This window comes from Elgaria multicarinata, chromosome 1 (assembly GCF_023053635.1).
Source record: "Elgaria multicarinata webbii isolate HBS135686 ecotype San Diego chromosome 1, rElgMul1.1.pri, whole genome shotgun sequence".
Classification (NCBI taxonomy): domain Eukaryota; kingdom Metazoa; phylum Chordata; class Lepidosauria; order Squamata; family Anguidae; genus Elgaria; species Elgaria multicarinata.
Genome location: NC_086171.1, coordinates 34,015,284 through 34,042,726, shown reverse-complemented (window position 1 = coordinate 34,042,726; position 27,443 = coordinate 34,015,284). Strand labels below are relative to the sequence as shown.

The following is a 27,443-nucleotide window of genomic DNA, read 5'->3' as shown; positions in this document are numbered from 1 at the left end:
GAATCCGAAAATGTGTCAGTCCGCAAGAACTGTGAACGGGGTGGCGCGCGAGGCGAGAGTCAACGTCACCATATTAAAAAAAACCCCACAGGAATGTTTCAATAGTTGGTAGAATCAGTTCTCCTGAATTTCATCCGCGCCTCCACCCCACATAATAAAGCGGGGTTGGGGGGCGAGGGCGAGAGACGCCACCACCAGCAACTCCCGCAGACGCCACTAGAGTTCTCCTTCTCCCAAGGATCGGTGGCTTCATCCTTAAACCCTGTTTACCCCAGAAAGCTAGAAGTGTGGACAGACAGGAGAGCAGAGAGAAAAATTCAGACACAATAAAACTCCGATGGGGGGAAAAAATATGTAGGAGGAGGAGGGAGCCGCGGCCTGGGGAAAAGGATTGAAAAGTTTCGCCTGGGTTAACTTCTCTTCCTCCCCCAGCAGCAACAGAAAGAACAGCCGCCAAGAGCACAAGGTGAGGGAGTCTCTCTTCAGTCGGGGGGCGGAGGTGGGGGGAAGAGGAGAGAGAAACGACTTTGAATTTACAGCCCGGTGGAGATTTGGTGTGTCTTTCTCCTTGGCTTTTCGTGGGGTTGGGGGGGGCGAGGGAGAGACGGCGGTTCCCAGGCTCGGATTGCGGGGTTTCTTCTTTTCTTTTTTTAAAAAATATGATGGAGGATTATAAACATGGCGCCTTAAAAAAAAGAAAGAAAGAAAGCTACAAAATCATGTACACATTGAGCCACAAGAGGAGAAGGGCTTTAGGGGAAAGGTTGAGCCTGGGTGTAGATATCGATACAGACGTGCGTGCAAATCTCGGCATTAGGGAGGGCTGCCAAAATAAGAAAAGACAACCACGCTAATAAGAATTTGTAATAATAACCATCGACTGTGCGAAGTGGATTGGAGCGCTGGGGAATTTTTTCTTCCCCCCACCCTCCCCCTTCTTCTTCGTTGATTCCCCGATAGTACAAGAGGGTCGTTTTCTGGACACCGTGGAAATCAAAGAGTGCAATTTAGAATACGGGGCGGGAATGAATTTGTGATTAATCTTTATTCGTAGTAACAAATCCTCCTGCTGCGATTTTCAAGCGTAAAGAGGACGCGTCTTCCTCGCTCGCGTTGGAAGTTAGAGCCGCTACCTGAGGGGAAGGTGAGGGGTTAGCATGGATAGAACATCGAGTCTGGGAATGGGAGAGGAAAAGGGTGTGTGTTTTAGACAAGGCGGCGGCGGGGAGAAACTACTTTCCCGTTTCGGCCTGCCTAGAATTGTGGAGCCGGGGACTCGAGTGACTAGAGAGGCCGGGCAGGGCGCAGCCTTTCCCGCTTGCAGTCTTCCCGTCTCCCCCGCATGGGCCTCCCAGCGCAAAGCCGCCTGTTTGCTTGCCCCTCTCGCGTATTCGCTTCACGGCGGCTGCTTTGGGAGCAGGTTTGAACCAAATAAATGGCAGGGGCTGTGTGGGGTGTGGGCGCTACAAGGGACAGAAAAAAATGTCATAGGGAGGGATAAGGAAAGGCTCCCCATAGGAAGGGCAGACTGGGAGGAGACGGGTTGTTTTATAGTCTCCTGCCCTAAAACATGGGGAAGGGTGAAATGTGTGCCCACGCCCACTCCCCCAAAAGGAGACTCTATAAATGAGGGGAGACGCGGTGGGCTTATTCTCAGCTTGGTCCTTATTAAGAATAATAGGGGAGGTTTTACCCTTCAAAAAGGGAAAGGGAGGGAAGGTTATACTCTGTCATTGGGAGGGGACAGGTTTAAATCAGCCCCCTTTTTCCGGCAGGCAGGCAGGCAGTGCATGAAGATAATTTGGTTAACCCTCTCACCTTAAAAGGACAGGTGTTACTGGGTTGGGAGTGGAGCGGTAGCTTTGCCCTATAGGATGTGGGGAGATGTCAGGATATCTGCCAAAGAGAGAGACAGAAATCGAAAGATTAATGGGGAGAGGGGTGTTATTATGTAATTTCCTTCCCCAAAATATTTTTTTTAAGGGGTATTGAGGATACATATTTAGAAGGACTTAATCATCATTAATTATCCTCTAAACACTCTTTAAGCTGCTGGTGTCCTCACTATAAAGGTAGTTAAAGAATGGTTGAAGGCCAAATGGCTACAATCCCCCCCCCCCCGACACACACACCCCTTTTCAATCCAGTTTAATGGATGGAGAGATTCTGAATTATCTGAGTTGCTTAACTGGTTGTTATTCTATATTAATTAACACGGTGTACAAATTAACATGGCGCACATCCAGTTTAATGGATGAAGGATTGATTTTAATCTGCTTCAGTTGTTAAAGCACTGGTATTCTGTATTAATGTAGTGTAGGCCTTTTTTCTTAAGGATGCAGGTCTGTTATGTACAATAGAGTCCAATGAGTAAGCCTAATCAGATTCAGCGGGATTTTTTTTTATTACATTTGTATCCCATCCTTCCTTTGGCATGCTCAAAGTGTCTAAGAAAGCCCCCATTGCACAACATTTAAGCCTGCATGCAAAGGCTACACAAGTTGTTGTTCTTCTGTGGGATGTTATTTATTATTATATTTATTTATATCCCGCTTTTCCCCCAATACTGGGACTCAAGGCAGCTTTACAAATTAAAACATGTACAGTTAAAATGGATAGAGATATTCAAATTTTAAAAAGAATAATTAAAACACGTTGCAAGTGTTAGGTTGTACCATCAGCTCCCTCTCAACAGATGAACAGTTTGATCAGTTTGTGTTTGCGCATGGTTGGTGTTCTGCTCTCAATGTAGTTCCCTTAAATGGATAATAGTTAAGATATTCCATTCTTGTCTAATGAAAAGATGTATGTACTTATCCCATCTTCCTTTAATGGAGCCTAAAGCAACATTCCTAGTTTCTAGGTGGTGTCCCATCCAGATGCTGACTAAAGCTAGACTTGTTTAGCTTCAACAAGGATGTGGCAGAATGTGCCTTTATGAGCTCTACTATTTTGTGTTCCATATCAGATTTGTGTAGGACTCACAATTTTTCCCTCCGAACAGGTATTGTTTCTAGCCCTATTCCTCACCTAATTAAGTGTCTTTTAAGGAAATATTTCCTACCATAAATATATACTCCTTAGTATATCTTGGGCCTGTTCAGACAATAAACTAACCCGCCGGAGATTGCTCAAAAACGCGATCCGTGGTTGAGTTAGCATATCGTGTGGCAGGTGTTTTACCCTGCCGTGGCGGGTCAAGTGCCCTAGTGGTTATTGTGTCATCTGAGAGGAACCCCATGGGGGTTTGGCCTTGATCGTTGAAAAAGCAAAATAAAATAAAATACTGACACTCTCTCTCTCTCTCTCTCTCTCTCTCTCTATATATATATATATATATATATATATTATAAAATATGTATATATATATATATATATGAGAGCAATACATCACATACTATATAAACAATCAGTAAGATAACACATACTACAATTAATAAGACATCACTTCTCTGGTTACTAAGTTTAGGTATATACTTTTTCACATTCATATATTATACATTATACATTTTGTATGCAGAATCCAAAAAAGAACAGCTGCCGCCACTTTTGCCACCACAGTGATGCTCTTGCCCCCACTAACATTTTTTATGGTTGTACGGCTCTTTTGACAGCTGGGAGGCTACTACGGCATGAGTTAACTTGCCTCAGTTTGCCCTGTCTGTATTTCTGTGGAGCAGAAAAATGTGGCTCAGAGGAGTGCTTTTGTGTTGTTATGTGTTAGAGACACACACACTCCCCAAACTTCTTTGCACTCCTGATTCTGTAATTAATTTGCATGCCTCCATCGCCCTTTTTTATGCAATGGGTTTCTGCTGTGGAGCAGACAAATGTAGATTCAAAGGACTGCTTTTGTGTCCTTTGACACAAAAAGACTGCTTTTGTGTTGGAGTATGGATCAGAGACACCCACCTCTACAACCATCTGCTTTGAACTCATGCTCTTGTAGATCCGCATACCTCAATTTGCAGCTCCGCCTATTGTGACCTGAAGGCTCTGCCTACTATTAGATGCCCTGCCCTCCACCCTTCCAGCCTCAAAAGGCACCAGTTGCCACTAGGTTCTTAATCTGTGTTTACAGCCCTTAATTTTTAGCCTTTTTGTTGTTTGTGTTGCTCTAATCAAAATGCTACTCTGCATAGCCCAGCGGGTCTAATAAAAAAAATTAAAAATAAAGATCTAGGTTGACCATGGGAATCCTAATATGTAAATATTGTCATCAATTTTATTGAGGATTCAACTTGTTTTCAGGGATGCATTTTAGGTAGGGAATCTTGGGGGTTTTCTTTAATGTTTTCCTTTCAAATTATGTTCCTACAAACAATGATAATCAAGCACCTACAGGCTCTGATCTTTCTAGTTGCTTGCACTCCACTCTTCAGCAACAGATCACCCCTTCACCTCTATGAGGAATGTCACATAAGTGGCACAAAATATGACAGCTGTGATTTTAGGGCATTTTGAGCTCAGACTGATTCTAAAAACACTCAAATAGCACTAGGCTTATTTCCCCTGATTGAGACTGAACTGGTAGAACACTGGGCTGCAAGTTTTATATTATACGCTTCACTGCACAGCAGCCTTTACTATTGTTATCTCATCATCATAGTAACTTTGGGAGGTAGGTAAGGCTGATGGCAGCCAAGACCACCAATTGATTTTCATTGCTGAGCAGGAATTTGAAGTGGGGTTTGAAACTAGTGCTCAGTTGACTGCCCCACAGCAGCCCACAACAACCTATTTTTATGTAATTCTTTTAGCACTTAAGTTATGCTAAGTTTTGTATAGAAGTCTCTGACTGGTAGGCAGGGGTTTTTATAAACAGAAATAAAGTGAAGGAGAGTCAACAGAATTTTTCACAGTGGGCTGAGGAGCATATGCTTGGAAAGATATGACCTCTAAATTGGGCCTAATCTATACCAAGCAGGATATTGCACTGTGAAAGCGGTATGAAAGTGGTATATGGTATGTGTTAATAGGCCCCAACAGTTGCCAGTGCACTTCAATACTGCGACAAGGCAGTAGTTGTGGCTCCTGCCTTTTATATACCCCTTTCATACCGCTTTCATAGTGCAATATCCTGCTTGGTGTAAATTAGGCCTTGTTCAGTCTGAGAAGTTGGTGAGATGTCATAAAGATAGGGTGACCATATGAAAAGGAGGACAGGGCTCCTGTATCTTTAACAGTTGCATAGAAAAGGGAATTTCAGCAGGTGTCATTTGTATATATGGAGAACCTGGTAAAATTCCCTCTTCATCACAACAGTTAAAGGTACAGAAGCTAGACTAGACTGACCAGATTTAAAAGAGGGCAGGGCACCTGCAGCTTTAACTGTTGTGATGAAGAGTGAATTTCCCCAGGTTCTCCATATATACAAATGGCACCTGCTGAAATTTCCTTTTCAATACAACTGTTAAAGATACAGGAGCCCTGTCCTCCTTTTCATATGGTCACCCTAATAAAGACAGTACAGATGTAGAATTGGAGAGAATAGATCTATGGCCTAGTGGATAGAATGGATATTATGCATGCAGAAGGTTCCAGGTTCAGTCTCTGACATCTCCAGTTAAAAAGGACCTTGAAGAGCTATAGCTATGGCTATGAAGAGAATAATGCTCTTATTTCTATATTGCCTAGTCTTCCCTCCCACCCAAGGCATGCTGGGAATTGTAGGCATAAGCCTAGGTTCCTGAATAATGTGTTAATCTTTGAACACCATCTGAGGTGTGGTGGGAGACAACTGGAGAGTGTGCCTTTTTAGTTGTGGCATCCTGCTTATGGATTTCTCTTTCCCAGACAAGCTTGCCAAGTGACTGCATTAATGGCTTTCCAGTGCCAAGAGATCTTTCTGTTGTTGTTGTTATTTTCAAAGGCCTTTTAACTTGTTGAGATTTTGTATGCTGATTTCCCCCGTTATAACTAAACCACAATATTCCAAGACAGATGCAGGAATTACTGAATAAAGTTTATGATTTTTATGTAAAGGCCTGACTATACCACTGAAACAGAAGAGTGAATGGACAAATGACTGACAGCTGAGCCTAGAATTGAATGGTGGGTGGGGTTAGTGGCAGTTGAAGAAAGTCCGTTAGAAGGAGAACAAAGACAGTTAGTGAGAGGTCAGGGAACTGGAAGCTGAGTTAGGATTGAGAGATAGTGACCTGGTTCGCACAAAGTGACCTGGTTTACTATTTGGTATTGCTGGTTTATTAACTTGTTGGTTTCTTAGGATTTATTCAGAAATTACACTTTTGTTTGCCATTATTATATTAGAATTTAACCCATGCTTTATTTAAAACCAGCCACTCTACATGCCAGTACCAGACCTCCCAGTATGCCTTTGGTAGCCCGCATGTGCCTGCATCCTCTGAAAGGTGCTTCCCTCTTCTCGTTGGCGATGCTGCTTCTCGATTGATTGTTGAGAAGTAGCATTGCGGAGGAAGGGAGGCAAGCAGCTGTCAGTGGACATGCCCAGCTCTGACCAAATCCTGCTGGGACTGCCTCAGCTCACACGTCTCACCCACCTGTACTGAAGAGCTGGGGCCAGGCAGTTTCTGGGCATACACAGAGTGCCTCCCTCCCTCTTAAGAGTTAAGGCCGTGTGCATACTTCCCCCAGATTCTGAGAAAACAGCAATAACAGGATGGGGTGTCTTTGAGCATGTTCGTCCCATCAAAGTCACGCTATTGTATCTAGATACAATTTTAAAACCACACAGAGGGTGGGAAGAGGCACCACAAATGGACGCAGCCCATTTATGTGGGTTGTTTCCTTTTATGTGGGATTGGGTTGACTGCTTGAGACCATCCTTAGGAGTCAGGGGCCACAGCTAGACCTAAGGTTTATCCTGGGATCATCCAGGGTTCGCCCCTGCCTGAGCACTGGATCCCCTGTGTGTCACCTAGGTGAACAGGTTTGACCCCTGGATGATCCAGGGATAAACCGTAGGTCTAGCTATGGCCAGGGTTGTGAAAGAGACGCAGCAGCAAGCTGCCCATGCACTCACAATGGCCGCCAAAGGCCAGATAGTCTGGCCTCCCACCCAAGGCACACTGGGAGTTGCAGGCGTAAGCCTTGGTTTTTATGAAATTCTTTAAAAATCCTTAAACCCCTAAATTCTGTGTATAGAATTTGTACAGCCAGATCTATCAGCATTCCAAATTTCAAGTTTCTAATTCACCTGGAAGTGGGTATATATTTCCGAACATACATAGTTCACACATACTTTCCATATATATATATATATATATATATATATATATATATATATATATTAGCTGTACCCTGCTGTGGCTCAGTCTGGTTAAATTGAAAAGAAAGAAAAGACAAAGCGGATGTTTCTAATATGTTTAATTTCACAACGCTTGTGGATATACAATATTTTTAGTTGTTCCATTGTCTGTGTAGATACAGAGATTGTCTGGTTTGCCGACTCTAGAACACACAACATATAATTGTCCATGTGAGAAGCAATCTGTGTCTAGATCTAAACCGCACAATTCTAAAGATTGGCCCTGAGCTTTGTTGATAGTGATTGCAAACGCCAATCGAATTGGGAATTGCAATCTCTTAAATTGAAATGGCATATCTGCTGGAATCATATGAATGCGAGGAATGAGGACATCTTCACCTTTGAAAGGTCCTGTCAAGATTGTTGCTTCTATGACCTATAAGAGCAAATAGGAGAGAACATGCAAATAGGAGAGGATGCGGAGGCAGTGGCTGTTAGTTTTACCCTACCCAGTGCCTGTTTACCCTACCCTGTGCCTGTTTGCATTCTCTTCCCCTCCTTATTGTTTTATTATGGTTTTATTAGAATGTAAGCCTATGCAGCAGGGTCTCGCTATTTACTGTTTTACTCTGTACAGCACCATGTACATTGATGGTGCTATATAAATAATAATAATAATAATAATAATAATAATAATAATAATAATAATAAATAGGAGAGGAGGCAGAGGCAGTGGATTGGCCTACTGGTTGGTTTTTAAAAAAGGATGTTTTTACGGTGAGGAGGTTAGTGGAAACTCCTGACAGTTACCTTTCTTCAGAACGTGTAACTGTCACAGGTGTGACATCTATATTCACTCAGCCAATTGTGAGAGAACATGCTAATAGGAGAGGAGGCAGAGGCAGTGGATTGGCCTACTGGTTGGCGATGTCACAATGACCTATAAGAGCAAATAGGAGAGAACATGCAAATAGGAGAGAAGGCAGAGGCAGTGGATTGGCCTACTGGTTGGCGATGTCACAATGACCTATAAGAGCAAATAGGAGAGAACATGCAAATAGGAGAGAAGGCAGAGGCAGTGGATTGGCCTACTGGTTGGCAATGTCACAATGACCTATAAGAGCAAATAGGAGAGAACATGCAAATAGGAGAGGAGGCAGAGGATTGGCGTACTGGTTGGCGATGTCACAATGATCAGCAGGACTGGTTTTGAGGAGGCTTATTTCTTTGATTTTAAGACAAACTTTTGTCCCCATATAGAACATAGTTACATAACAACGCTCGCGTATTCGAATGCAACGTTGTGTCAAAATTTCAAAGCAATCGGTGAAGAACTTTCGGAGATATAACGTCTGTTTTGAACAAACATTTACATTTTTATTTATATAGATGGTACATAAGCAAGAGCTAGGTGTGGGTTAGGTGTGGGTTAGCACAAGTCAAGTTAATACAAGGAATGCTCTGGAACAGATTAATCCAGATTAGTTTTGTCAAATGGACGATGGCCAAAAGAATGAAAATGAGAAACATTGGAATGAAATGGAATAGGGTTAATGTGTAAGGTATTTACAGAGAGATCAGTAATATGGGATGTCACTGCAGTTTTCTGCCACTCTCAAGTTAGTGAAACAAAGCACACCCTTTAAAACATTATAGCTTTGGGAAATGTTTGCTTGTTTTCTATGAGCAGAGCATTATTGTCTGTTTGTATTCAAATCTTTCTATAAATCAGTTGCTTTATAGAAATGGAAAATGACAATCGCTTAAAAAGAACTGATTGAAGAGATGGCCTTGAAAGATACAGAAACTGGCAGGATATGGGCTATTGAATACATTATATCATAGGGCAGTTCTTAGTTTGGCATTCTGACATCCTAGGGTAATCACTTCTGCAGGTCTGATAATATTCCTTACTGGATTTGTTTTTATCTCACTGGTATGGAAATGAGAAGATGGAAGAAAGAATGAAATTTTCTTAGAAGTCTTTTTATTGGATGCTCATTTTAAAGGGGTAAAATGAGACAAATAAGACTGGGGGTGACAAAAATCAACTTCTAATTCAGATATCATTAATCACAAAAGCCCTAGCATTGTTTCACACATTTTTTGTAAACAGTTGATCATCCATTTGGATGATGTTAGTGATGATCTTAAAAGAATGCAAGCCTTTTCCGACTCTTGTACAAGGAATTGAAATTATAATAAAGAGTTATCTCTTTCATAGGCTTGCATTTAAAGTGGGTCCAAGGCTAAGAACATGTTTATTTGCCTGAAAATGTTTATGCAGAATCTGTTCGTTTGTGAAATGAGAACACTGCAGAATATTTCACATTTTAGGTCATTAATTCTACTTTTTTATTGATATGTTTGTTTATTGTAATTTTTGCTGCTTTATGAATAGGCACTATATTGCTTATCATTTTTGGTATTTGTTGGTTTATTCACTTGTTGGTTTCTTAGGGTTTATTCACAAATGTCACCTTTGTTTGCCATTGTTATATTAGAATTTAATTGCTTGCTGCGGTAGCTGCATGTTACAAAATAAGACGGTTCTCTCAATTAAATTGCTGTTAAAGGAACATCTTTGTAAGGGGTTTAACCCTACCACAAATGTAATGTGATTACTGAAGAATAATCATGGCATTTCTTTTGAGATGGACTTTTTTGTTCGTATCACTACCATAATCTATAGATAAACCCTTAGCCATTGTTCTTGTTATAGTTTCTTTTTGCCTTAGAGTTTTTATAAATTTCTAAATGCTTGGAGTTTTGTTTGTTGCTTTGTTAGTTACCAATTAGAACAGCTGCGTACTGCCAAAAATAGTTCTCAGTAGTGATACATGTTCCAGTGCTGAAGCTAGGTCAGTGCTTGGATGGGAGACTACAGTGAAATGTTATGTACATCACCTTGAGTTCTGTGGAAGTTGGGTGAGATATAAATGTAATACGTAAAATAAACATTTGGAATTCTTCTCAGAATCTGTTTATAAAATAGAATCTTAAGAGTTCACACATTTGCAAAAACACTGCACTGTAAGCTCCTTGGAGTTGGAACATGCTGTATATGACCAAGAACTTCAATTCTGAACCTGATCTCAAATTAAGATAGAATTAATTGTCTTTGTATAAAGGGAAAACATTGTTTCATAAAAAACAGCAATAGCAGTTTCAAATGCACTAATTAAAATTGAGAGGTGATTGAGCAAACAGCATTCTCATATTTTGGTCTCTTCTTTGCTCCCTCCCAAAGAATGTATTTGCTCTAGGAATGGAAAAGGAATTTGTAGGACATTTACACAACCACATAGAATCATAGAATAGTAGAGTTAAAAGGGGCCTTGTAAGGCCATCGAATCCAACTTAATGTAACATAGGTGAACATCCTCCATGTGGTCCCTCCTGATCACCTCCAGGTTCATGGACTGCGAACTTGAGTACATGTGCTCTTACATTATTTCTTTCCATTGGCTCTCAATGAAATTCCACCTGTGTAAATTGCTTGCACTTCAAAATATATTGAGAAATTTTTGACATGTTAGTAGAACTTTGTTTTTATTCTTTTTTGAAAATTGAAAGAAACTCATACAAAATCATAAAAACAAAATGAAAGGAAAAAAGTAAGTTGCAGGTAAAACATACTGTTCCCAAATAAGGACCACTATATATCTGAATCTTAAGGAAGGGGGCAGGATTATGATTAGTATTGCCTCTCTTATTCAAAAATGTAATAAATGGAATTTATTTTTGTACAGAAAGTTTCTCTTAATTTGATCTTCTCCTAAGATCAAATTAGTGTGAACTTTAAAAAGTTAAAATACCTATAACCTTTCTTAACCATTCAAGGTCCAGAAGTTGTTGCTCATTGTTACACTATTTTGTTATGTTAGCTGAAGCGAGAGAAAGAGCCTTATTGGTGGCTGCAAAATGTTACCCAAAAAACCTCTTTAGTCCCCTATCTTGCTACTTTCCACCAAATAATGCAAACTTTTCAGTTTCAGAAAGCTTTCAGCTTGCTGGGCAGATTACATTTTATAGCGTGAAGCCTATTGGGGGCATTTTTCTGCAGTAGCTATTGGGTTTGTTTTATTATGGGGATTAATTGTTGTAAGTGGGTCTGAGTGGTGTGAAAGCACTGGAAGGGTGGGGTAGAAATGTTTATTTATTTATTATATTTATTATATTTATATACAGCCCCATAGCTGAAGCTCTCTGGGCAATGTACAAATGTTTAAATAAATAAAAATAAATTAATGGAATTGATAGGTATGCTCGAAAAAAATCATTTTGCATATTCATATTAGGACCCAGCCTCAAAGTTTTTAGGTGTCTAGACTACCAGGTGACTGGGATTATATTCACTCCCTGTTGAGAGAAATCAGGTTAAGAACCCCGTCAACCTATGCACTGGAATTGTATCTCTACCTAGCAGGCTCGTTGGAACTGTTATTTCCTTATTAGTAGTGGTGAACTTCTAAGCAGTTTCTATCTCCAAGGAAGTATAGAGTTAGGTTCCAGCCTGTCAAGCAGGTTTCTGAGATCTCATATATATTTCCAGTGTTGGGAGTAGCTATAACACTGGTGACATAGCACCAGTGTTAATTCATCTTTGGAGTACTAGATTAAAAAATATATTTATTGTTTTATTTGTTTAAACACTTTTGCTCTCATAAGTTACTGCAAGACTTCCTGTTAACAAGGAGAGACATGTCCACCCACCCTAGCAAAATTCTCTTAAAAAAAGAAAAAGGATTCTGTGCTTCCCTACTGTTTGAAGCATATTGCTCCTAACTATCAATTGGGCAATGAGACAACATAATTTTGCTCATATTTTTGACTTATTTATTATTATTCAAATTTATTCTCCACCTTTTATTGAAGTTATCATGGTAGCTTAAAATAAAACCATTCAAAATACAATAAAGCAGTAACATAAGAATAGACTAAAAGCAGCAGTTCTATAAACACAATATATGAGATATATACCAAATTAAAATAGATCAGTAAGAATGAAAATCCTAGGAAAATATAAAGATGCTTACCAAGTGCCAAAATGCCATCGCCTATGTCAGGACTCTACCATCTCAAGCTATTACATGTGCAGAACGGGTTATTTGTATTCCATTAAGACAGGTGGATTTATTGTGGTACTGTGTTCTGCAGATTGGTTTGAATAACATTTGTAGTTAATGCATTTCTGTAAGGTTCTGGATTAATAGAAACTGTAAGGTTCAAGGAATGGAAACTTTGTTTTTATTTTGTAGATTCCCATGAAGTAGTGTTGTAAGGTAACAGTATAAACATTTCTGTTAAATGTCAAAAAGAATCTTCATGAGAGGATAGATCACATGGCATTCCACTCCCTAAAAGCTAAAGAATGTATTAAATGTTGCTGAATAAATATTCCACCAAAGATTTTTTTTAATATGCACTCATCTCACGTGTTCCATATTTCTTCTTAATTTATCTGTGAAAGTACCACCTCCCCACTAAGCCTTGCTCTTGCCTACTTATGATGTGCATAATTTTATGTGAATTTAAGGAGAACAAATTCCTCTGAGATTGTAAAAATCAATTTCCTTTTCAAGGCACTGCCTTTAGAATATGCAGTAATATTGCTTGATTTTTTAAAAAAAATTAAAGGAAAAGGCACTATGTAAGTTATTTGACAAATAATATTGGAAAAATCATTTAACTAAGTAGTATCACCCATAAATATGTGACTGTTGGGTAATAGGCAGCTGAATCCACAATCACTTGCTGGAGGTGTGGGTAAATGGGGGATAGATGAAGGCCAGTGTTTGTTTCCTATTTTGCTAGGACATTTTTAATACTTATTTATGACATTTGAACCTTTTCTTCTGTCAGAGCATGTACAGTAGCAATCAAACATTTCTTTTAGGATCCACATATTTCCAACCTAGATCTTAATCTAACCCCATAATCCTAAATAAAGAAAAATAGATAACATGATTAAACAAATGACACACAAACATGATGCTTTTCCAACATTTATTTATTTATTTATTTCATTTTTTTACTGCCCAATAGCCGAAGCTCTCTGGGCGGTTCACACAAAATAAAAACCATTCAAAATATAAAATACAATATAAAAACACAACCAGGATAAAATCAGCAGCAGTGCAGAAATATAATTTTAAAATACAAATTTATCCCCAACTGATTCAACATTCTGCATCCATGTGTGCACCTCCTTGAGCAGCAATGACTTCAAGTAAAGCGTTTCCTGTAACTGTTGGTCTCATAATGGTTTTGAAGAATTTTGAACCACTCCTCCTTATAGAACTGCTTCAAATCAGTGATATGTGAGGGCTTCCTTACGTGAATAGTTTGCTTCAGATCCTGCTGCCACAACATTTCAATGGGGTTTAGGTATGGACTTTGACTAGGCCATTCTAAAACACAGAATTTTTTTTCTTCCACAGCCATTCTTTTGTAGATCTGCTTTGTATGGTTAGGATCATTGTCTAGTTATATGACCCACTTTTGGTTCAGGTTCCATTCGTTTTAGAGAACAGTGGTTTCTTCCTGGCTATTTCTCCTTGTTCAGTCTTTTTCTGATGATTGAACCATGAACACTCACATTAGCCAAGACGAGGGTGGCCTGCAGATCCTTGGATGCTACTCTGAGGTTCTTTTTTACTTTCTGGATGATGCACTGGTTTGTTCTTGTAGACATTTTGGTAAGACGACTGCTCCTGGGTCAAGTGACTGTAGTCTTGCACCTTCTCCATTTGTAGACTATCTGTCTGACCATGGATTGGTGGAGCCCCAAATAGTTAGAAATGGTTTTTGTAACCCTTTCTAGACTGATGAGCAGCAATAACTTCTTTTCTGTGGTTCTCAGAGAAGGCATACCATGACATAATTCCACCCAACCTTATGGTGAAGACCAAACTCACAACATTTCTGATCCTTTCATAGGGCGTGTCCTCCCAAACACACCCTGAAGATCTCCATAATTACTTAAATACGTGGTTCAAATTATTGTGTTTAATTCATAGAATCATGAAATAGTTAAGAACATAAAAGTGCCATGCTGGATCAGACCAATGGTCCATCTAGTCCAGCACTCTGTTCACACAGTGGCCAACCAGCCATCAGCCAGGGATGAACAAGCAAGACATGGTGCAACAGCACCCTCCCACCCATGTTCTCCTTGAATACTGGAGCTAGCACACAACCATCAGGGCTAGTACCCATTGATGGCCTTTACCTCCAGGAATTTATCCAACCCCCTTTTAAAGCCATCCAAATTGGTGGCCATCACTACATCTTGTGGTAGTAAGTTCCATAATTTAACTATGCACTGTGTGAAGAAGTACTTCCTTTTATTTGTTCGGGATGTCCCACCAAATAGCTTCATGGAATGACCTCAGGGTCTAGTATTTTGAGAGAGGGAGAAAAATGTCTCCCTATCCACATTCTCCATACCATGCATTATTTTGTACACCTTTATCATGTCTCCCCTTAGCCTCCTTTTTCCAAGATAAACAATCCCAGTTGATGTAACCTTCCCTCAGAAGGGAGATGCTCCAGCCCCTTAATCATTTTAGTTGCCCTTTTCTGCACTTTTTCCAGCTCTAATATTCTTTTTTAGGTGTGGTAACCAGTACTGTACACAGTATTCTAAGTGTGGTCGCACCATAGATTTGTATAAGGGCGGTATGATTCCGGCAGTTTTATTCTCAATTCTTTTTTTTATAATGCCTAATATGGAGTTTGCCTTCTTTACAGCAGCTGCACACTGGGTGGACATTCATCAAGCTGTCCACCACAACCCCAAGATCTCTTTCTTGTTCAGTCACCACCAGCTCAGATCCCATTAACTTATACTTGAAGTTGTTGTTTTTTGTCCCAGCGTGCATCACCTAACACTTGCTTACATTGAACTGCATCTGCCATTTGGATACCCGCTCTCCCAGCTTGGAGAGATCCCTTTGGAGCGCTTCACAATCTTTTTGTGTTTTAACAACCTTAAACAATTTGAGTTGAGTTGCAAGGGGCCTATAAGGCCATCGAGTCCAACCCCCTGCTCAGTGCAAGAATCCACATTAAAGCATATCTGATAGATGACTGTCCAGCTGCATCTTGAATGCCTCTAGTATGGGAGAGCCTATGACCTCCCTAGGTCATTGGTTCCATTGTTGTACTGTATTAACAGGAAGTTTTTCCTGATGTCCAGCCAGAATCTGGCTTCCTGTAACTTAAGCCCATTATTCCGTGTCCTGCACTCTGGGATGATTGAGAAGTGACAACTCTTTAAATACTTGAAGAGTGGTATCATGTCTCCCCTCAGTCTTCTCTTCTCCAGGCTAAACATGCCCAGTTCTTTCAGTCTCTCCTCATATCATAGGGCTTTGTTTCCAGAGCCCTGATTATCCCCGTTGCCCTCATCTTAACCTTCTCCTGTTTGTCTGCATCCTTCTTGAAGTGTGGTGCCTAAAACTGGATGCAGTTCTCAAGATGAGGCCTAACCAGTGCCGAATAGAGAGGAACCAGTACCTTGCACGATTTGGAAGCTGTACTTCTATTAATGCAGCCCAAAATAGCATTTGATTTTTTTTGCAGCCACATCACATTGAGCTACAAAATCAGGGATTCACTTACTTTTGCACACACGCTGACCAGGGCAGATTAAAAAGATTTTTCAATTTAAATCGGATTTTTTATTTATTTAAATCAGACTTAAACAATCAGTAAAAAAGAAAAAAAAGAAAAAAAGAGCCTAGACCAAAGATAAAGTCATGAATACTAATTATGCAACTTCTCTTCACATTGATGGTGCTATATAAATAATAATATTAATAATAATAATAATAATAATTATAATGAATATGTTAACAGTAGTTAATGGAGATGGGAAATAACCTGATCAGGCCTGTGCATGATTCTCTCTCTCTCTCTCTCTCTCTCTCTCTCTCTCTCTCTCTCTGTGCCTTGCCTCTTTCTAAGTGCAAAGATAGAACAGGTCAATAAATAGAGACTTTGGAGGAGATGGAATGTGTCCGAACAAGGTGGAGGAGTCTGGATATAAATGCAAGGGATAGGAGAAGGGAATAGAAAGTGAAACAGAACATATTCACGCAGTCCTGACTCCTGAGGAAATTCTGCTGCCTATATTCTCCACCGTAGAAGGGAAATGCCTACTCTGGAAGCAGCAAGCCATAAAAGAGACCCCCCATTTGGGAATATATTGTTTCTGTAACCAGCTGTGGTTGAAATTGCCTACATTGTATGTTTTAAGAATTTTACATTTATCTAAAAAATGGAATAGTTAACCGTTCAAAAATCCATGTTTGTGTTTTGTTAATGTGGTTCTTGTTGAAGAAGAAAACTAATCAGGAGAATAAACAATCTTATTAGTATAATTAAAAAACCTGTTTGATTGTTGTGATTCTAGCACATCATGACAAAAATACCATGATTAATTGAACAGTTGGAGCTGGTTCATCTCCTGAATGACGTCAAAAGTTCATTCTGCTTTAGTGCTAAAATGACCAAATTATCATCCCATTTTTTATGAAAATTAATCTGAAACAATTCAGAATAATTGCTTAGTGTGTACCTACCTTCTAATGAAACCTACATGTCTAAATATGTATTAAGATTAAACAGTAATGTACTTCAAGTAAAAGTTATGATTAAATAGAATCTTCCTCACTAGTGATTTAAACTGATTTAAATCATTAAAATTGTCCTTCAGAGAAGTGATTTCAATCAGGTTTTAAATGTATTCTATTTAAATCAAATCAACCCTGACTCTGACCCTTAAGTACTTAGTGTTTGCCTAATTTATACATTGTTTTATTTCACAAGACATGGAATTAGTTCATATAAACCCTATTTAAAGACATAAGAACATAAAAAGAGTCCTACTGGATCAGACCAAGGGCCAAGCCTAGTCGAGCATTCTGTTCACACAGTAGCTAACCAGCTGCCCACAGGAAACCCATTCGATATTGTTTTATGCTGTGTGGTTTTATTGATTGTGTTATCTTTTTAAATTGTTTTTAACATTTTTATGCTACCTATGGTATTTTATTGATTTATCTTGTTTAAATTGTTTTAACTTTCTATGCCGCCTATGGTATTCTATATATAGGCAGGTTATAAAGTTAATAAATAATAATAATAATAATAATAATAATAATAATAATAATAATCCTGCCCATGTATCGCAGCAACTGGTGTACTACCTCTGCATACTGCCTCTGACATATAACCATCAGGACTAGTAGCCATTGATAGCCTTCTTCGCCTCTGAATTTGTCCATTCCCCTTTTAGAGCCATTCAAATTGGAGGCTGTCACTGCATCTTTTAGTTAATTCAAAATAGTTGGGTCTTTAAGTTTTAATCTTTTTAATTAGATTAATTTTAATCAAATGAAACTTTACTTGATTCAGCAAGGAGGAGGAGCCGCAGGGCCAGAAGGTTCAGAGGGTTGGGAGTGAGTCCCCTGCAGGGTTGTGGGCCTCGACAGGTGCCTGATGTTGCCTCACTGACACTGGCCCTAAAGGCATTTTCCAGAACCATGTCACCAAGCATTCTAGTCAGTTTTTGGGTGGGTGGGTGGTGTTGGTAAAATATGGCTGCAAAGTAAATATCCCAAAAAGGAGCATTGGACTTTTATGTATTTAGTCTCTGACTTTTGTCATCTGTGTATTCTTCATCTACATTGTTGCTCTAAGGAGGATCCAGGTTTATGCATTTTTAAAATTTCATTTTCAGAAGGATCAACTGCTTGGTTTGTGTGCAAGTTGATTTCAACTGAAAATTGTGGAAGGTTGAGGCAATTTGTGCTTCCTGTTGTTGCATATTCTGTTTACTTTGGCCTGACATTGAGCACTTGAGCTTTGCCTGGGTAGACATGTCAACTTACAATTATCCATCCCAAACCTCTAGGCAATCTTTTGAACACCCTGGCCCCAAACCATTTTTGAGTATTTTGTGGATTAAAAACCATGACCTTGACCTTGAATTGTTTATTCTTCAAGAATCTGGGAGAGAACAAATTCAAGAATGATACTTAAGAATTACTAAGGAGAACATGTCATTGAGTTCCTCTGGGAAGTTCTCTTCATTTGCAGTTAGAGGAGATATCTATAATTCTATGGCTGGGAGATGAGGGCTTTAGCCAAGAATAACTGGATGGTTTGTGCAGATATGAGAGAAAATGAGAAGAAGGCCTCATACTATCTTTTAGGTATACTGTGTAAAGGAAAATGGAGTAAATTTATTTTTTGTTTCAAGTTCTTAGTTGTAATTAAACAACTTTTAAAAGCTGTGCCATCCTGAGAGTTACTTTTTTAAAAACGTTTTTCAAAACAATGGTATGTTGAGACATTTTTAAATGTTCATATGGAATGGAAGGAAATGTGTTTTTGTGTCACAGAGGAGATCCACACCTCAGTGTATTCAGGAGATATTATAGCTTAACTTAAAGGGGTATATTCCTGAGCACTTTTGGTAGAAAGGCTGATGAGGAATGTGAGAGAAAATAAGCAGCCACAAAGTGAATTGTTGGAGAATATAGCCAGGTGGCCAGGAGAGGGAGGTCTAAAATTAAATAACTATGGAGACACATAGAAATATTTGAAAATTGGTCTGTAACTAATTGAAACCTCTCCCTCTCTCTAGATCAGTTGTTCCCAAAGTGGGCGGTACTGCCCCCTCGGGGGCGGTGGGGTTGCATAGGGGGGCACTAAGAAGCAAAGGGGCGGCAGGGGAGCGCTAAGAGGCAAAAGGGTGGCAGGGGGGCACTCGAGGTGGTCTCTTCCAAGAAGCGCCTCTCGAGAAGGTTTTAAAACCCAGGGACATTTTTATGGGAGAAGGTAGTTTGGTCCCAAGCCATATAGGGGAAGAATTCACACATGTATTAATACTGTTTAAGAAGAGTTGTTTTAATGGTGAATTGAAGTGTTTCAAAAGCACCAAAACGCTAATAAAGAGACATACCCTGCTTGGTGTGCCCCGCCACGCCGGCTGCAAAACAGAGGCGTTCGCTTTCTTTTCCCTCCCTCCCTCGGTGAGCCTGCGGCGGGTGCTTCGGATTTTGAATAAATATTCAATTAATTGTTACTGTTTTGAATTTTATTGTTATTATCTTCCTTAGTGGGTCGTTGAAAACCGCTATTCTGAATAATGGTTTTTATAGGGTAGGGTAGGGGGCGCTGGGCATGAGTTTGTGGAACCAAAGGGCGGTGACCTGAAAAAGTTTGGAAACCACTGCTCTAGATTGACCTGTTGAGTCAAATTGTATATGGCAGCTGAGATTTTTGACAGTCTAATGCAGGGGAAGGCAATTCATTGCTCTTCAGATGATGTTGGAGTTCAACTCCCTGATTTCCCTAAGCATTGCCCATTCTGGCTGGAGGATGCTGAAAGTTGTCGTCCAACACACAGGTTGGGGAAGGTTGGTTTAGTGTATTGAGATGGTTCTTCTGTGGTACAGCTGAAAAAAGTTTTTGCATACAATTTCAGTTAACTACAGTTTAGTGTGTTTGTCTGAACCATAAACTGTAGATAATAATTAACTATGGTTTACAAACCAGCTTCATTTCCTATAGTTTGGGTTGAATGACTTCAAAACAAGCAGCTGTGCTTAATCTAAACCAGAAGTAAAAGCATTCAGTCTCCTCACAGCTGTGCCAGAGAAGGAGCATGCAAGTCCAAGGCTCGTTGCAGCTTGTTCTTGTCATGATATCCAAATGCAGCCACTGTAGTGCTAGCCTAACATGAGATGGTCTAACATTTATGCAGCTCATTTTAAAATAACAGCAGCCATTTTTAATCCTGTCTCTGGTATAATTTCTGGCAATATAAGCAAGTATATTAAAAGAAAACAAGAAGAGACATAACAAAACCTGCAAAAAGTTCAGTGAGCATCATTGAACTTTTGCTACATTTGTAACATTCGTCCATTTTGTTAAAGTTTATGTATAATTTCTAGAAAGCTATTTCCATATATATGCATTTCATAGGAATTTATTGCTATGGATATATTCAAATCATATATATATAATAAAAACTGAAAACAAAGACAAACACTGAAGTCTCTTTGATTTCAACGGGAGACTTAATCATATGCCTAATAATATCTGTTTTATTTGAATGTATTTAATTTGTTGTTATTTGTTGTTACCTTCCCTGAGATCTCCTGGGTTAAAAATCTAAATGTTTCACAGTGATAGGAGAAGTGTTAATTTTACAGAAATTATGGAAACACCCTGGAAAATAAATGTATGGTGTTTTGCATTAAAAAGGGTATGGTAGTGGTAGTTTTATAGATATAGAGTTACTCAGAATCTGTTTTGGTTGGTTGATCTGAATGTGCTGAAAATGATGACATTATGAAGAGCATAGATGCTTTAGGCCAGCTTTGCCCAACTTGGTGTCCTCCAGATGTTTTGGACTTCATTTCCCATCAGCCTGATCCAGCATGGCCAACTGTCAGGAATGCTGGAAGCAGTAGTCCAAAATACCTGGAGGGCATCGGATTGGGGAATGCTGCCTTAGGCGGTTCATAAAAGTGGGGTCCCAAGCACTCCTTTCTGTGGGAAGAGGTGGCTGTTGACTTATACATAGCCCATTGAAAAAAGTTAAGATCCCTTTTTTCCTCAGTGGGAAAAATACAAAAATTCAAATCTCACAGAACATTTACATATTACATTCATAGTTGGTTGTAAATAAGTTTTGCTTCATTCTATGCAGTTGTAATTAGGGGAAGAGGGGTAAATATTACCAATTGATAACATTATCCTTCTAGATGTTACCTTTAGGTAATTACCAAAGAACTGCATTAAATGATTAGTGATGATATTACAAAGAATGCTTCATGAATGCCTCACTTTGCCAAACATAGCAAACAGAAAAGTCTCATTTTCTTTGGACTGGAGTTTTGAGTGCACACATTTTCTATTGATTCAAGCTTGAGAGTTTCCTAGGATAAGCAAATTTAGGCCAGGCTATGGGTGAATGCTTGTTATCGACCTCAATTTTCTTCTACAAAATTGAAATGAAAACGATTAAATAGCTATTCGTAGCTCCTGGATACACGTGAGCATGTTGCAAGATGCTGCGATGGCCAGTGGCCTAGATGGCTTTCAAGGGGGGATTAGAAAAATGTATGGAGGAGAGGTTTCTTGATAGCTGTTTGCTATGATAGCTAAGTGGAAACTCCAGCTTCAGCTTGCCACTGAGGGGCAACAGCAGGGCAAGGCTACTGCCATCATGCCCTGCATGTGGGTTCACAGCTAGAATCTCATCTATACTGTGTCATAATGGATTGTTTGACACATGATCGAAATGTGGACTAAAACATCAAACCTGACAAATGTACACTGACCTGCAAGTAGACCACATTGAGTACATTGGACTCTGCACCATAAAATTAAGTGATTTAAGTAATCTAGAAGTGGAGTTACACTAATGTATCTCTCTGCTCACTCTTCAGTCAGTAGCTGCCAGGTTAAAATGTTGTGTAGACTGGCAAGATAATATCTCTACATATTTGAAGCCCAGAACCTTGTGCTAATAATGTTTTCATATACTCTAATGTCTGCCTAAATTAAAGTATATTCATAACTGGAGATCCTCATCATGTATGAATATATGAAGCATTCTACTGAATCAGAAAATTTGTCCATCTAGCCCAGAATTGCCTATTTAAACTGGCAGCCACTTCCTAGAGCTCAGGTAGAGGTATTTCATCTTGTTACCTAAGAGCCGGGAAAAGCAACGGCAAACCACCCCCGCTATAAGGCCTGCCAAGAAAACGTCAGCGAAAGCTGGCATCCCTCCAAGAGTCAGTAATGACTCAGTGCTTGCACGAGAGGTTCCTTTGCTTTCCTACCTAAGAGCAGCCTTCTCCAACCTAGCACCCTCCAGATGTGTTGGACTACAATTCCCATAATGGCAACAGGGATTATGTAGGGTGACCATATGAAAAGGAGGACAGGGCTCCTGTATCTTTAACAGTTGTATTGAAAAGGGCATTTCAGCAGGTGTCATTTGTATATATGGAGAACCTGGGGAAATTTCCTCTTCATCACAACAGTTAAAGCTGCAGGTGCCCTGCCCTCTTTTAAACCTGGTCACAGTATAGCTGCAGTATAGCTCCTGCAGCTTTAACTGTTGTGATGAAGAAGAAATTTCACCAGGTGCGACATGCATACAAATGACACCTCCTGAAATTCCCTTTTCTATGCAACTGTTAAAGATACAGGAGCCCTGCCCTCCTTTTCATATGGTCACTCTAGATTATGGGTGTTGTAGTCCAACACATCTGGAGGGTTCTAATTTGGGGAAGGCTGCGTAAGTGCCTTTAACTGCAGATATGCACATTTTATCAGTGAGCTGCAGTTCGCACAGTCTTTGGGGTGTGTGTGTGTGTGTGTATGTGTATGTTTTGGGGTGCTTTTTTAGGGGGGCTGGGCAAGGGCAGTCACATCTGTATTAAATCAAAGTGAGTTAAACTGTTATTTAAATTGTCTAGAAAACAAAAATAAGGCAGGGATCCTGTGCACACTTATCAAGAGGTAAATCCTCTTGAACTCAGGGATTTCCCTCTGAGTTGACCTGTATAGGATTTCACTGTAAGTTTAAGATTTAAATCAATTTGGACATTGTGTAATTCATATACTTCCTGAACACAGATACATACTAATTGGTTGTAACAATACGTCATAACAATTATAAAATGTTATAACCTTTGAAAGATACTGGTTTGCAACTAAATGGAATCTTTATACAATATAGGTGTAGAATCCAAAGTAGGAGCAGATATATAGGCTTGGATCTGAAGTTTTTGCCCTATGGTATTTCGGAGCGTTGCACTTACAGCAAATACTTTTGTGTGAAGAGAACTTGCCTTCTATTAAAGGAACAAACATGTAGGGTACAAGCCTTTGTCTATCTAGGTTTTTTTTTTACTACAGAATTTCTCGCTTAGGTAGGCAATTGCAGCTGCCTTATATGAAGTCAGACCTTTGGTCAATGCAGCTTAGGCCTTAGCTAGACCGAAGGTTTATCCCGGGATCATCCCGGGGGTCGTCCCTGCCTGCTCCCGGGATATCCTGTGCGTCATTTACATGAACAGGGATGACCCCAGGATGATCCCAGGATATGCACGTGGCTCCTCCCTTCTCTGTATATGTGCAAGGTCATTAAGCAAGATCACTTTCTCGATGACTAATGGTCATCAAGAACTTTACAGAAGTAAAGCTTGTAGGTTACAGAGCAGAATAGTGTGTGTGATTTTGACCAAAGTTAAGCATGTATAACTCCTTTTGATTTTTATGGAGGCCTAAATTCTTCCATCTGAAGTCAATAAGATTTTTTCCCCCAATGGCAGTCAGAACCATTCATAATTTGTCACAATAAATAGAGGAATGTGACAAATGTAACAGTAATTATACGTTATTTGTATTTGTATTATTGTGCTGATCGCGGTTTATATTCTCCCTATTATATTATGTATCGTGTGTGTAATTCGTTCCAAGACTTGTTTCTGTAGTGGGAACCGACGCATAAATTTATTAATAGTAATAATAATGGATGGAATTGATTCAGCTTTAAATGCTGATGTGTGGACTTTAGCATATTTATTTGTATTAAGTACTATTTTTCTTCTCCCCCTATGGGGAAAAAAAGGAACATTGGGGCTGTAAGTCCTTCTTAGAGTAGGCTAATTGAAATGAATGGGGCTTCAGTTAGATTAACATTGGATACATCCCTTGATCTCTACCTACTCTATCAGGAAACTCATGTGAGGTTCCCAAGCAGTCTTCCATCCAAAGACTAACCAGGGTGAATCCTGCTTTGCGGTAAGAACATTATAGCATCGTGTTCCCTCTGGCTATTCTTTGAGGCTTGTGACAAATATTCCATGAAGGGAAATATCAATTCACTAAATCAAAAAGTATATTGATTTTGGTCTCTCATTCTGCCAACAAAGAGACATAAGTCACTTACTCATAGGTGAAGATCTCGTTATTTATTTATGCAGAATATTTATATTCTGCCATTTCATGATGAAACACTAACAAAACAGAAGCAGAAACGAAGTGATAAAAGTCTGCAGTAATGTATGTATGTCTGCAAATGCCATCTGAAATAAGGGCATATTTAGGGTGACCATATGAAAAGGAGGACTGGGCTCCTGTATCTTTAACAGTTGCATAGAAAAGGGAATTTCAGCAGGTGTCAGTTGTATATATGGAGAATCTGGTGAAATTCCCTCTTCATCACAACAGTTAAAGTGCAGGAGCTATACTAGGGTGACCAGATTTAAAAGAGGGCAGGGCTCCTGCAGCTTTAACTGTTGTGATGAAGAGGGGAATTTCACCAGGTTCTCCATATATATAAATGACACCTGCTGAAATTCCCTTTTCAATACAACTGTTAAAGATACAAGAGCCCTGTCCTCCTTTTCATATGGTCACCCTAGGCATATTGTGCTTCCTCAACCCCTGTTAAGAGGATTTTGATGGCATCACCATCAAAAAGACCCAGGACTGGGTGACCTCCCCGCTCTCCAGCATACTTCAGTTGCTGAGAAAACCACCTTCCACCCATGTTGGGGAGTGGTTATGGTAGCAGCAGTACTTATTTTTGCATTACATTAAATTAATTTTACTGTAGATTTAATTCTGTTTTAATGTTTGTAAATTTATATTTATATGTTTTAACTGTACATGTTTTAATTTTGTAAACCACCTCGAGTCCCAGTACTGGGAAGAAGGCAGGATATAAATAATAATAATAATAATAATAATAATAATAATAATAATAATAATAGACAGCATGGAGAGGGGAGCAGCCTTGGCTGCCACGTTCTGCTTGTGGAATATTTTTTTTAAATGAACTTTGTCTTTTTTGTTATCTTGCCCTGCATGATTTCTCTCAGCTTTAAGCAATAGATATTATCTAATTGCTAAACTGCTTTTCACTACTTAAGTACAGCAAGGTACATTCATATATTACTATTAGTAATACAATTACATATATTACTATTAGCTAATGAATTATTTCTTCATGCATTGAGCCTTAAATTAAGAATAAATTAATATCTGAATTTCATGTTAATTAATGAATTTACCCTAAGTAATAACAATGTGACTAAGTTTCTAACTTTTAAATATATATAATCCAGTGCAGCCTAATTTATATGATAAAAATCTGTTAAAATTCTAAAAATGTTGCGCACTGGATTTGTTTCCCTCCATATTACTAAAAAATTAAACAAAACAGTTTTATCCCATAGATTTTACCCAATAAATTTATTCCTAGTAATTATTGTGCTAATCTTGTGCTAAATTAATGAAATCTTACAATAGGGTTGCTGATAAACTGCTTTTTACAGCAAATCTCAAATTGCAGGGGGAAATGGTGTGTGTGTGTGTGTGTGTGTGTGTGTGTGTGTGTGTGTTTGTGTGTTATGAAGCATTTGTCTCTCACCATCCTCATGTATTAAAATGATGGCTCCAGTTCATGTATTTTTTTATTTTATTTTTTGTACTCATGCTATTAAAGATAAATCACTGAAATGGCACCATTTTAAAGTTCTGGTAGATAATGAATTGGTGATAGATATTTCTAAATTCCACTCTGAATGTTCACTCATATTATCATTTAATTATGTAAAGCATTGTAACTAATCACTGCACTTTCAAAGATCTCACTAGAACAGGAATGTCAGGTACAGTGATCTGGCTAGATTCCAGGCTGGGTAATTACGTTCTGCTATTCTGAATTCCTTCTGCAGTTTCAACTGGGTGTTATGACTATTATTTATTTACACAGAGATGCATATGAATGTTGGCTCTTTTGCAGTGCAATACTGCTTGCTGCACAAAACAGCAAAATCTTTCCCCCTCCCCAAATAATTCAATATTTTATGCACAAAAGAGACAAAAAATGCTAAGTGGAGCATAGGCTAATAGGTATCAAAGAACCAGTGGAGTTTCAGAAGATTATAATGGGAAAGCAGAGGTTGCATGGCATAGAAGGGAATCCTTTACCAGTGTAAAATGGAGGAAGAATGGATTAGGAAAGAAAGGCAGAGAACGCAATTGTAACCATTAAAGATGCATGGATTGGGAATAGGAGAAAATAAAGAAGGGGAAGCAGAAAAGGTCTATGTAAAGGAATAGGTAAAGAATGTTAGAAGAATATATTTTGTAAATGTGATGCTTTCTCTTTTAAACAACTTAGCCCCAGGCACTATCCTAAGCATTGTGGAGGAATGCACATTTCCCCTTTGAATATACAAATGACATTATATGCATGGTGGTTATAGTCAGGAAAAAATCCCAGGTTCTGATGGTTTTTGAAAGGAATTTGTTTGAGAGTTTTTAAAAAATGTTTTTTTGACCAACTGAATCTAAATCTGCTTGTAGGTAAGTGATACACCTTAATGTTGACCCTAAAACCAAGGGGGGTGGGGAATGCCAAAATAACTGACACCAACTACTTAATTGGATACCTTTGCCTTTGGAGCTATGTTGTTTTACTACTTTTGAAGAAATTTTTAGGGCAAGCTAATATTGGGATTAACATTGATCCCAAAGGCTTTTAGCAGCCTGTGGCCTTGTCTACACATGCCGATTATTCCAGGATAGTATCAAGATCATCCCTGCCGCGCCACATTACACTCACCTACTCCCGCAGTGATCTAGGGATGACCCCTCAGTTTTCACAGGATATCGATGACAGCTTTTGTCATGTTTTTTTCCGGCTCTCTCGCTACAATCTTGAAGTCCGTGGCTGGTGTGCCCCCCCCCCCTTCACGAAGCTGTTGCTATTCGGCATGAGCTCCCATCTTGGCAAACAGCCAACCTGCTGAAAGGTTTGTCCAGTGATTTCGGACATGTACGGGAGTGGGCATCTGCCATTTTCAGCACATTTTTTATTGGTTATGGGTGTGTTTTGGCACTGACCATGTGTATTTTTTTTAAACACAAACATATTGATACACCGGAGTGCATCTTCGACATAGTACCTATCCCCCCTGCGTTTCTGTGTGTCTGCACTGGTGTGCATATCGGAGGAGTTATTTTTTAAAAAAATTCCATGCCCAGTACCCATCTGTCCAGTCCCACCCACTTCTGCTGATTCACATGTGGAACCGCCATCATGGGGCACACCTCCTCCCGCAATGGCTTTTCTTTATTTGCGGGAAACTTGCTTCAT

General features: G+C 39.3%; 1 protein-coding gene across 6 annotated transcripts in view; it reads left to right on the top strand.

The window, feature by feature from the left end:
- The first annotated feature begins 241 nt into the window (after window positions 1-241).
- Window positions 242-27,443, top strand: part of ZMYND11 (zinc finger MYND-type containing 11) — a 110,116-nt gene continuing 82,914 nt past the window's right edge. For all 6 annotated transcript variants that reach the window (XM_063125822.1, XM_063125846.1, XM_063125830.1 and 3 more), the window contains exon 1: window positions 242-466. The gene's annotated coding sequence lies outside the window, so the exon portion shown is untranslated. The remainder of the gene's footprint in view (window positions 467-27,443) is intronic.